Source organism: Panulirus ornatus, chromosome 20, assembly GCF_036320965.1.
Source record: "Panulirus ornatus isolate Po-2019 chromosome 20, ASM3632096v1, whole genome shotgun sequence".
Classification (NCBI taxonomy): domain Eukaryota; kingdom Metazoa; phylum Arthropoda; class Malacostraca; order Decapoda; family Palinuridae; genus Panulirus; species Panulirus ornatus.
The window spans coordinates 73,031,558-73,041,969 of NC_092243.1; positions in this window are offsets into that span (position 1 = coordinate 73,031,558).

The following is a 10,412-nucleotide window of genomic DNA, read 5'->3' on the forward strand; positions in this document are numbered from 1 at the left end:
GATTTTTGGCGGGAGAGATATTCCCCGTCTCTCTCTCTCTCTCTCTCTCTCTCTCTCTCTCTCTCTCTCTCTCTCTCTCTCTCTCTCTCTCTCTCTCTCTCACGATGGGGGTGTGTGTGTGGGGGGGGGTTATATAAGGGGATGGGGGGAAGAAGGGCGTACCCCTCAGAAATAAGATGGAAATGTGGGATGTTTTTTTATATATATATATATTTATTTTTCGATGGTGTGATGATAATAATAATGTAAGGAGAGCACCATTTTTTTTTATTTTTATATATAGGACGAGAGTACGACCCTTGAAGACTGTGGTACGACCTTTTAGCTCGACGGTACGGCCCTTGAGCACGACGGTACGACCCTTGAGCGCGACGGTACGACCCTTGACCACGACGGTACGACCCTTGGACACGGTGGTACTACCCTTGGACACGGTGGTACGACCCTTGGACACGGTGGTACTACCCTTGGACATGCTAGTACGACCCTTGAGCACGACGGTACGACCTCTGAGCGAGCATAACGACCTCTGCCAGTGGTTAGGATGGCCTGGCCTTTGTGCCTGACCTTAATAGTGTCGTCATAGCGAAGGGTCGTACTCAGGGGTCTCACCTTCATACCCAAGGGTCGTACCGTCGTGCTCAAGGATCGTACCTTCATACCCAAGGGTCGTACCGTGGTACTCAAGGATCGTACCGTCGTGCACAAGGGGTCGTACCTTCATACCCAAGGGTCGTACCGTCGTACTCAAGGGGTCGTACCTTCGTTCTCCATTGAGCCTATAGACCCCCTCCCCCCCAGCCTCCACCCCCTCCCCCTCCCCCACCCCAGGGGAAAGCACTACCCCCTCCTCCCCCCTCCCCCCCCTGTGATGACTTAACGAATGTTCAATGTGTGTAGGTACTCGTTGAACATCCTCAACCCCCCCCCCCCCGCCTCTGAACACCTGTGTGTTCGTTCATCTTAACATCCCTTTATCACAACACCTTCTTCATCTCTCTCTCTCTCTCTCTCTCTCTCTCTCTCTCTCATTCGGGGTCTGGTTGGAGGCCCTAGAGGGCTGTGGTATCTAGATAGGCACACACACACACACACACACACACACACACACACACACACACACACACACACACACACACACACACACACAAATTAAACTGCTTAAAGTTAAAGTTAAGTATATATTGGTTAAGAAAGAGAATATATATATATACATATTTCTCATGTTTGGCTATATGTGGAAGCCTGTATCAGAACTGAACATATGATATATTAGAATATAAGAATTGACTTTATAATATATAACAAAAAACTGTGACAAATTATACCGTGGTTACGGGTTATTTCCACAACTATTTTAACATAGTGTCACATAGTGTGTTCTAATGCTACAACTATTTTAACATAGTGTCACATAATGTGCTCTGATTCTACAACTATTTTAACATAGTGTCACATAATGTGCTTTAATGATACAACTATTTTAACATAGTGTCACATAGTGTGTTCTAATGTTATAACTATTTTAACATAGTGTCACATAGTGTGTTCTAATGTTATAACTATTTTAACATAGTGTCACATAGTGTGTTCTAATGTTACAACTATTTTAACATAGTGTCACATAGTGTGTTCTAATGTTACAACTATTTTAACATAGTGTCACATAGTGTGTTCTAATGTTACAACTATTTTAACATAGTGTCACATAGTGTGTTCTAATGTTACCATTATTTAAACAACAATCTTAACATAACAATGACACCATTGAATGTTTGGACGTGTGTGTGTGTGTGTATGTGTGGGTGTGTGTGCATGTATGTGCATGTGTGTGTGTGTGTGTGTGTGTGTGTGTGTGTGTGTGTGTGTGTATGTGTGTGTGTGTGTGTGTGTGTGTGTGTGTATGCATGTATGTGCATATGTGTGTGTGTGTGTGTGTGTGTGTGTGTAAAGGTCTTCATCATCCCACTCTCCCCCACTCTCCCACTCTCCCCACTCCCCCCACTCCCCCCCACTCCCCCCACTCTCCCCCACTCTCCCCCACTCTCCCCCACTCTCCCCCACACTCTCCCCCACTCTCCCCCACTCTCCCCCACTCTCCCCCACTCTCCCCACTCTCCCCCACTCTCCCACTCTCCCCCACTCTCCCCACTCCCCCCACTCTCCCACTCCCCCACTCTCCCCCACTCTCCCACTCTCCCCCACTCTCCCCCACTCTCCCTGGCATCAATAAAACTGAAGCCCTGGACCACCATCGCTCGCAGCATCAAATTCGCCCCTTCTCCCAACTCTTCTCTCTTCCCCGATTATCATGCGAATGGATCGCTTTGACGTCCTGCCGGAAACGAGAAATTGATGACTATATTTTTTTTTTCTTCCTTTTTTTATTTTTTTTTTTTTTGACATCCGTTCGTCGTGGGAGGTGGGTGGGGGGGTGGGGGGGTTATAGATAGACGATAGACTGGAGCCAGTGTTGACAACGGCCCGCCCAGCTTCCCATCTTCTAAATAGGAAAGAAAACGTGATTATGTCCCCCCATAAAAGATGTATGGGGCCTTTAGTGTCATTGTTGACTTTGGTGGTGTCTCAAGTTGGCGTGGGCTGTGGTATATGGGGGGCGACGTAGGTGGGAGGGGTAAGAATACCTCAAAGAGAAGAGGAGATCGACATATATATATATATATATATATATATATATATATATATATATATATATATATATTATATATATATTATATATATATTATATACAAATATATATTCTTCGTCTTTTATAGGAGGGAGGGTCCCCCGTTTTCGCCTCCCATGTTCTATTGAGAACTAAATGTATAATTGGCCTTCACTTTTCAATCGGGGATTCTCCTAAAAAAAAGAAATGTTTATATATATAAATACGCCTGACGCACACGAGATGAGGATGAACGCCACTGGGAGGCGTCACGAGTTGGTGGAAGAAAGGAAAAGAGATGGGTGGTGGTGGGTGGTATAGGGGGAGCGGGGAGGGCTGGGTTGGTTGTGGTGTTCCACATTTGGATGGTTTCTGTACAAAAAAAAAAGGGAAAGGCTTTTATTTTCTTTTTCTTTTGCCCCGTAGAGTGGAGCCAGCGTAGTGTGTGTGTGTGTGTGTGTGTGGAGGAGTGGAGGGAGGAGGGGAGGGTTCGAGTCTTCACTGCTGAAGAAGAGGATTTGGTCGCTCATATCCGGCCAGGGGGAGTGGGGGGGGAACAGGCGTTTTCTGCTGTCGACGGAGTTTTCGAAATCCTCCTCCTCCTCCTCCTCCTCCTCCTCTTCCTCCTCCTCTTCCTCCTCCTCCTCCTCCTTCTTATTCATCTTCTTTCTCTCGTCAGATGGCTTTCTTTTATATATATATATATATATATATATATATATATATATATATATATATATATATCTCCATCTTGTTCTTTGTCGCTGTCTCCCGCGTTAGCGAGGTAGCGCAAGGAAACAGACGAAAGAAATGGCCCAACCCACCCACATACACAATGTATATACATACACGTCCACACACGCAAATATACATACCTATACATCTCAATGTACACATATATATATACACAAACAGACACATACATATATACCCATGCACATAATTCATACTGTCTGCCTTTATTCATTCCCATCGCCACCTCGCCACACATGAAATACCATCCCCCTCCCCCCTCATGTGTGCGAGGTAGCGCTAGGAAAAGACAACAAAAACCCCATTCGTTCACACTCAGTCTCTAGCTGTTATATATATATATATATATATATATATATATATATATATATATATATATATATATATATATATATATATATATATATATATATAATATCACCTCTTAAAGAAAAGTTGTTTTATTGTAAGACAAACTTATTTTGTTGTCTTCCACCTCCCCCCCCCACAGACACACACACACACACACACACACAGACACACACACACACATACACACACACACACACACACATCACAACACTTTATGAGCTTCGGTTGTGAGTCGTGGACGTGGTTAACTTCCTGAGCGCTGCAGGAGACACATAAAAAAAAAAAAACAAGAAATAGAAAGGACTCCCAGGAGGAAAGCGGGGCGGGGGGGGGGGGGGTGTGGAGAACAGGAAGGAAGTGATGTTTATGTATGTGTGTACAGGCGCTGGGAGAGAGAGAGAGAGAGAGAGAGAGAGAGAGAGAGAGAGAGAGAGAGAGAGAGAGAGAGAGCAGGGGGGGGGGGGCGTCATGATCTATCGACATCTTGGGAGCTCATGAATAAATTTGTGTGAGGAGACATAAAAGGTTGTGTGAATGACCATCAGGACCGGTGTGTCACAACTCACAAACCCACTCACTGTCATGTCATGGTGGCCAGCTGTGTGTGTGTGTGTGTGTGTGTGTGTGTGTGTGTGTGTGTGTCTGTGTGTGTGTGTGTGTGTGTGTGTGTGTGTGTGTCTGTGTGTGTGTGTGTGTGTGTGTGTGTGTGTGTGTGTCTGTGTGTGTGTGTCTGTGTGTGTGTGTCTGTGTGTGTGTGTCTGTGTGTGTGTGTGTGTGTATGTGTGTGTGTGTGTGTGTGTGTGTGTGTGTGTGTGTGTGTTCAGGGCATTTAGGTAGTCTGTGCATCGTGTCTTCGTTGTTGGTGTCGGATTCGTGTGTGTCTAGGGAGTGTGGTTCGTGTGTGTGTCTAGGGAGTGTGGTTCGTGTGTGTCTAGAGAGTGTGATTCGTGTGTGTCTAGGGAGTGTGGTTCGTGTGTGTCTAGGGAGTGTGGTTCGTGTGTGTCTAGAGAGTGTGATTCGTGTGTGTCTAGGGAGTGTGGTTCGTGTGTGTCTAGGGAGTGTGGTTTCTGACGGGTGTATGGCCGGATGTGTTGTGTTATTGTTCCATTTGTTAAGGATGGGGTTAGAAGAGATCTGCGAGTAGAGGTTGCTGAAGTGTAAGACAGGGGTAGGTGAGGTTTATATTGGGGGGAGGAGGGAGGAGAGGTTGGTGGGTGGTTAAGAGCGTGGAGTGCCGACCATAGTGAGATGGGACTGTGTTCGGTCTTACTGTGTTGATGTACAACGTTCGTGAGTGCTAGGAAGCATACAGACGCACACACACACACACACACAACACACACACACACACACACACACACACACACACAACACACACACACAACACACACACACACACACACACACACACACACACACACACACCGGAACGAAACGAACACAAGAGTAAGGTGTTCGGGTAGGGTCGTGCGGTGCACTTGGCTCCGGCTTGGGCTTGGTGATGCAGGGTTGGGGGGGGAGGGGAGATGCAGGGATGCGGAGGCGTGAGGGGCGGAATAATATTAAGATGAAGAATGGCGGGAGAGCCAAGTCTGGTGCCATAAAGATGAACTACGGCCCCAGGGAGAGAGAGAGAGAGAGAGAGAGAGAGAGAGAGAGAGAGAGAGAGAGAGAGAGAGAGAGAGAGAGAGAGAGAGAGAGAGAGAGAGAGAGAGAGAGAGAGATGAAAAGGTTCAGAGGATAAGGCACATGGAAGAGTGGGCCAGATGGAAGGGTGGGCCAGATAGAAGAGTGGACCAAATGGAAGGGTGGGTCAGGTGGAAGGGTGAGCCAGATGGAAGGGTGGGCCAGATGGAAGGGTGGGCCAGGTGGAAGGGTGGGCCAGATGGATAGGGAGAAGGACCAGGTGGGCCCCGGGGGAGGAGGCGTGGGTCAGTTTGAGGAAGAGTGGAAGTTGTGTAGATGGACATGGGTTCAGGTGGAGGGAGTCCAGGTGGAGGGAGTGGACGTACAATGTGGTTGTGTGGAGATGGACTTGGGTCCAGGTGGAGGGAGTCCAAGTGGAGGGAGTCCAGGTGGAGGGAGTGGACGTACAATGTGGTTGTGTGGAGATGGACTTGGGTCCAGGTGGAGGGAGTCCAGGTGGAGAGAGTGAACGTACAATGTGGTTGTGTGGAGTGTGGTTGTGAGGGGGGGGGGTGGGGGGGTAGGAGGAGGAGAGGGAGGAAGTGTGTGGGGTGCGGGTGGATCATGTGGATCTCCACACCTGTCATCCACTTTAGTAAGGAATTTTCTCGAGTGTTCTGCCTGCCTCAGGTAGAGATAGATAGATAAATAGATAGATAGATAGATAGATAGATAGATAGAGAGAGAGAGAGAGAGAGAGAGAGAGAGAGAGAGAGAGAGAGAGAGAGATTATTATATTCATTCTCTATTCTTCTTCTGTGTATATTTGTTGAATCAATGGGTAAACAATCCTCAAAAACAAACAAAACAAAAACAAACAAGAAATATTTGGGAATTCCAGTGCGAATATTTAGCTTGCAATATAAGAATATAATCTTCGACTATTCCAAACTCGGGCAGATATTGGACTTAAATAGGTTTAAGTAAGATTTTTTTTTAAGTATTTTACGAGTGAAGATTTTTAAGTCATTTTTTAAAGTTATTTTTTTAAAGTCATTTTTAAGTCACTTTTTAAGTCTTTTTTTGTCATTTTTAAGTCATTTTTAAGTCATCTTTTTTAAGTCATTTTTTAAGTCATTTTTAAGTCATCTTTTTTAAGTCATTTTTTAAAGTCATTTTTAAGTCATTTTTTAAGTCATTTTTTAAGTCATTTTTAAGTCATTTTTAAGTCTTTTTTTATCACTTTTTAAGTCATTTTTTTGTCATTTTTTTTGTGATTTATCAGACGTACAGACAGACGTACAGACGGTGTTCAACGAGTCGTATGACGATCATCGTCTCGTTGATCTTTAACGTTTAAAATGGAAGGGAACCACACCCCCCCACACCCCCACCCCACAGTTGAGGTGGGGGGAGAATGATGGGGGGGGGATGTTAAGGTGGGGAGGGTGGGGTGGGGGAGGAGGGGGGGGTAGGTTAACATAGCACTGTCTGGCCCCTTAATATGACCTTCTCCCCTCCCCCCCCCCAGAGAAAGTAGACCCCCCCCCCGGCTGGTGTCTATTTAGATTGTGGGGGGGAGGGGGGAGGGTCGTTCAACGCTGTGGTCGTCCCCCTGAGTTCGAATTTTGAATTTGACCATTTTGAAAGTTCTTTCTTTCTTCGCCAGTCGTCTTCTGCTCTCCCCGCCCCCCCACCCCCTCCCTCTCCCTCCCCTCTTCCCCCACTCCGCTCCCCCACTCCCCCCCTTTCCCCCCACTCCCCCTCCCTCCTCTTTTTTAATCATTTTCTTTCTCCATATTTATCTGTCCATTTCTCACACACACACACACACACACACACACACACACACACACACACACACACACACACACACACACACACACCCTCTCCTCCTCCTCCTTGTCTCCCCTCCCCCTCCCCCTTCCTCCCCTCCCCTCCCCACACACACACTCGCTATTATCACACACCCCCTCCCCCCCCCTCCCCCAACTATATCCGCTCTCCTCTTTCACAATCTGTCTTATTTCTTCTCCCCCCCTTCCCCCTTCCCCCTCTCCCCTTCCCCTCCTCCTTCCTCCCCTCCCCCCCCTTCCCTTCCTTCCCCCCAGTCGCGTGTCCCACTCCTCATTGTGTCCATTTGGCTTAGTGTCAGTCGCGCGTCGGGGGATGGGGGGGGGAGGGGTAGGGGGGTAGGGGGTGTAGATAGCGTCCAGGGAACGTGTCATAGATGGCGCCGGGCCAGAGATCTGAAGGGGGGGGGGGGAGGGGAGGGTTAAGAAGGAGAGGACAGGAGAGGAAAACTTTTCTTATTAGACAGGTGTAGTGTGTATGTGTCCCGGGACAGTCTCCTGGATTTGTCCCCAGACGGTACCCTCCCCCCCCCACACACGGTTTTGTGTGGTAGTGTCGCGGGACTGTTGTGTGGTAGTGTGTCCTAGGACGGTTCTGTGAATTTTGCGAGTGTGTCCCAGGATGGTTCCTGCTGTGTCCTAGGACGGTCCCTCGAGTCATCGGTGTGTCCTGGGACGGTCCCCTCAAGTCGTCGGTGTGTCTTGGGACGGTGGTTACTCCACAGTTACTGTTGTGTCCTGTGACGGTCCCTCAAGTCGTCGATGTGTCTTGGGACGGTCCCATCAGGTTACTGGTGTGTCCTGGGACGGTCCATCAGTTACTGGTGTGTCTTGGGACGGTCCCTTCAAGTTATTGGTGTGTCCTGGGACGGTCCCTCGGTTACTGTAGTTTTCCTGGGACGGTCCCTCAAGTCGTCGATGTGTCCTGGGACGGTCCCTTCAAGTTACTGGTGTGTCCTGGGACGGTTCCTCAAGTCGTCGATGTGTCCTGGGACGGTCCCTTCAGGTTACTGGTGTGTCCTGGGACGGTCCTCTCAAGTTATTGGTGTGTCCTTGGACGGTCCCTTCAAGTTATTGGTGTGTCCTGGGACGGTCCCTCGGTTACTGTAGTGTCCTGGGACGGTCCCTCAAGTCGTCGATGTGTCCTGGGACGGTCCCATCAGGTTACTGGTGTGTCCTGGGACGGTCCATCAGTTACTGGTGTGTCTTGGGACGGTCCCTTCAAGTTATTGGTGTGTCCTGGGACGGTCCCTCAGTTACTGTAGTGTCCTGGGACGGTCCCTCAAGTCGTCGATGTGTCCTGGGACGGTCCCTTCAAGTTACTGGTGTGTCCTGGGACGGTCTCCTCAGTTACTGTCGTGTCGTGGGACACTACCCCGGAGTTTACTGTATTATAATGATTAATTATCCTCCATTTCCTCGTACATTACTTGAAACACACTTCAGATATCCATCAAAACAACATATTTAACACCAGAAAGTAACATATTAACACCAGAAACTAACATATTAACACCAGAAACTAACATATTAACACCAGAAAGTAACATATTAACACCAGAAACTAACATATTAACACCAGAAACTAACATATTAACACCAGAAAGTAACATATTAACACCAGAAAGTAACATATTAACACCAGAAACTAACATATTAACACCAGAAACTAACATATTAACACCAGAAAGTAACATATTAACACCAGAAAGTAACATTAACACCAGAAAGTAATATATTAACACCAGAAAGTAACATATTAACACCAGAAAGTAATATATTAACACCAGAAAGTAACATTAACACCAGAAAGTAATATATTAACACCAGAAAGTAATATATTAACACCAGAAAGTAACATTAACACCAGAAAGTAATATATTAACACCAGAAAGTAACATTAACACCAGAAAGTAATATATTAACACCAGAAAGTAACATTAACACCAGAAAGTAATATATTAACACCAGAAAGTAATATATTAACACCAGAAAGTAACATTAACACCAGAAAGTAATATATTAACACCAGAAAGTAACATTAACACCAGAAAGTAACATATTAACACCAGAAAGTAACATTAACACCAGAAAGTAACATATTAACACCAGAAAGTAATATATTAACACTAGAAAGTAACATATTAACACCAGAAAGTAATATATTAACACCAGAAAGTAACATTAACACCAGAAAGTAACATATTAACACCAGAAAGTAATATATTAACACCAGAAAGTAACATATTAACACCAGAAAGTAATATATTAACACCAGAAAGTAACATATTAACACCAGAAAGTAACATTAACACCAGAAAGTAACATTAACACCAGAAAGTAATATATTAACACCAGAAAGTAACATTAACACCAGAAAGTAATATATTAACACTAGAAAGTAACATATTAACACTAGAAAGTAATATATTAACACCAGAAAGTAACATATTAACACTAGAAAGTAACATAGTTCTAATAATTCAACAGTGGCTCCTCCTTCGTTCAATTCGGTCGCCATATTGGCTCATTTTGACCAGATTTCGTCCAAAGAGAGAGAGAGAGAGAGAGAGAGAGAGAGTGAGAGAGTGTGTGTGTGTGTGTGTGTGTGTGTCACAATAACCCGTATTTCACACTAGAAGTGAGCTGTTAGGGCGGGCGGGCGAGACGGGACGGGAAGTGAACAGTGACATTTTAATATCAAGAGATAAGAGGCGGCGCGTGGCGGGGCTGACACACGCACACGTGTGGCGCTCGTCGTCATCATCGTCAGCCCAAACAAATGACGAGCGGGAAGCGTGCGCGCGCGCGCACGCAGTCTTGGCCTCGTTTTCTGTATCGTAAATATCCATCGTTATCCTACTTAAGGCAGAATGCTAAACTAGGAAACCCGACGGAATGACATAGTCGTAAAATGTGGACGTAGAATAAATAAATAATGTGTGTAAGGAGAGGCGGTTTATTATAGAAAAATATCTCCCGACATTCGGCTCGTAGTCCCTCCCCCGGGTGACGTCACCGGGAGCATCCGGGACACGCGCCGCCATTTTGACTCGCTTCACGGGCCGGTGGCTACCCCGCGGGGTCAGCCTCTGAATTGTCATTAACTTTTGTAAATATTACCGTCTGTGCTGAGAATACGTCGTGCGTGTTGTGCCTGG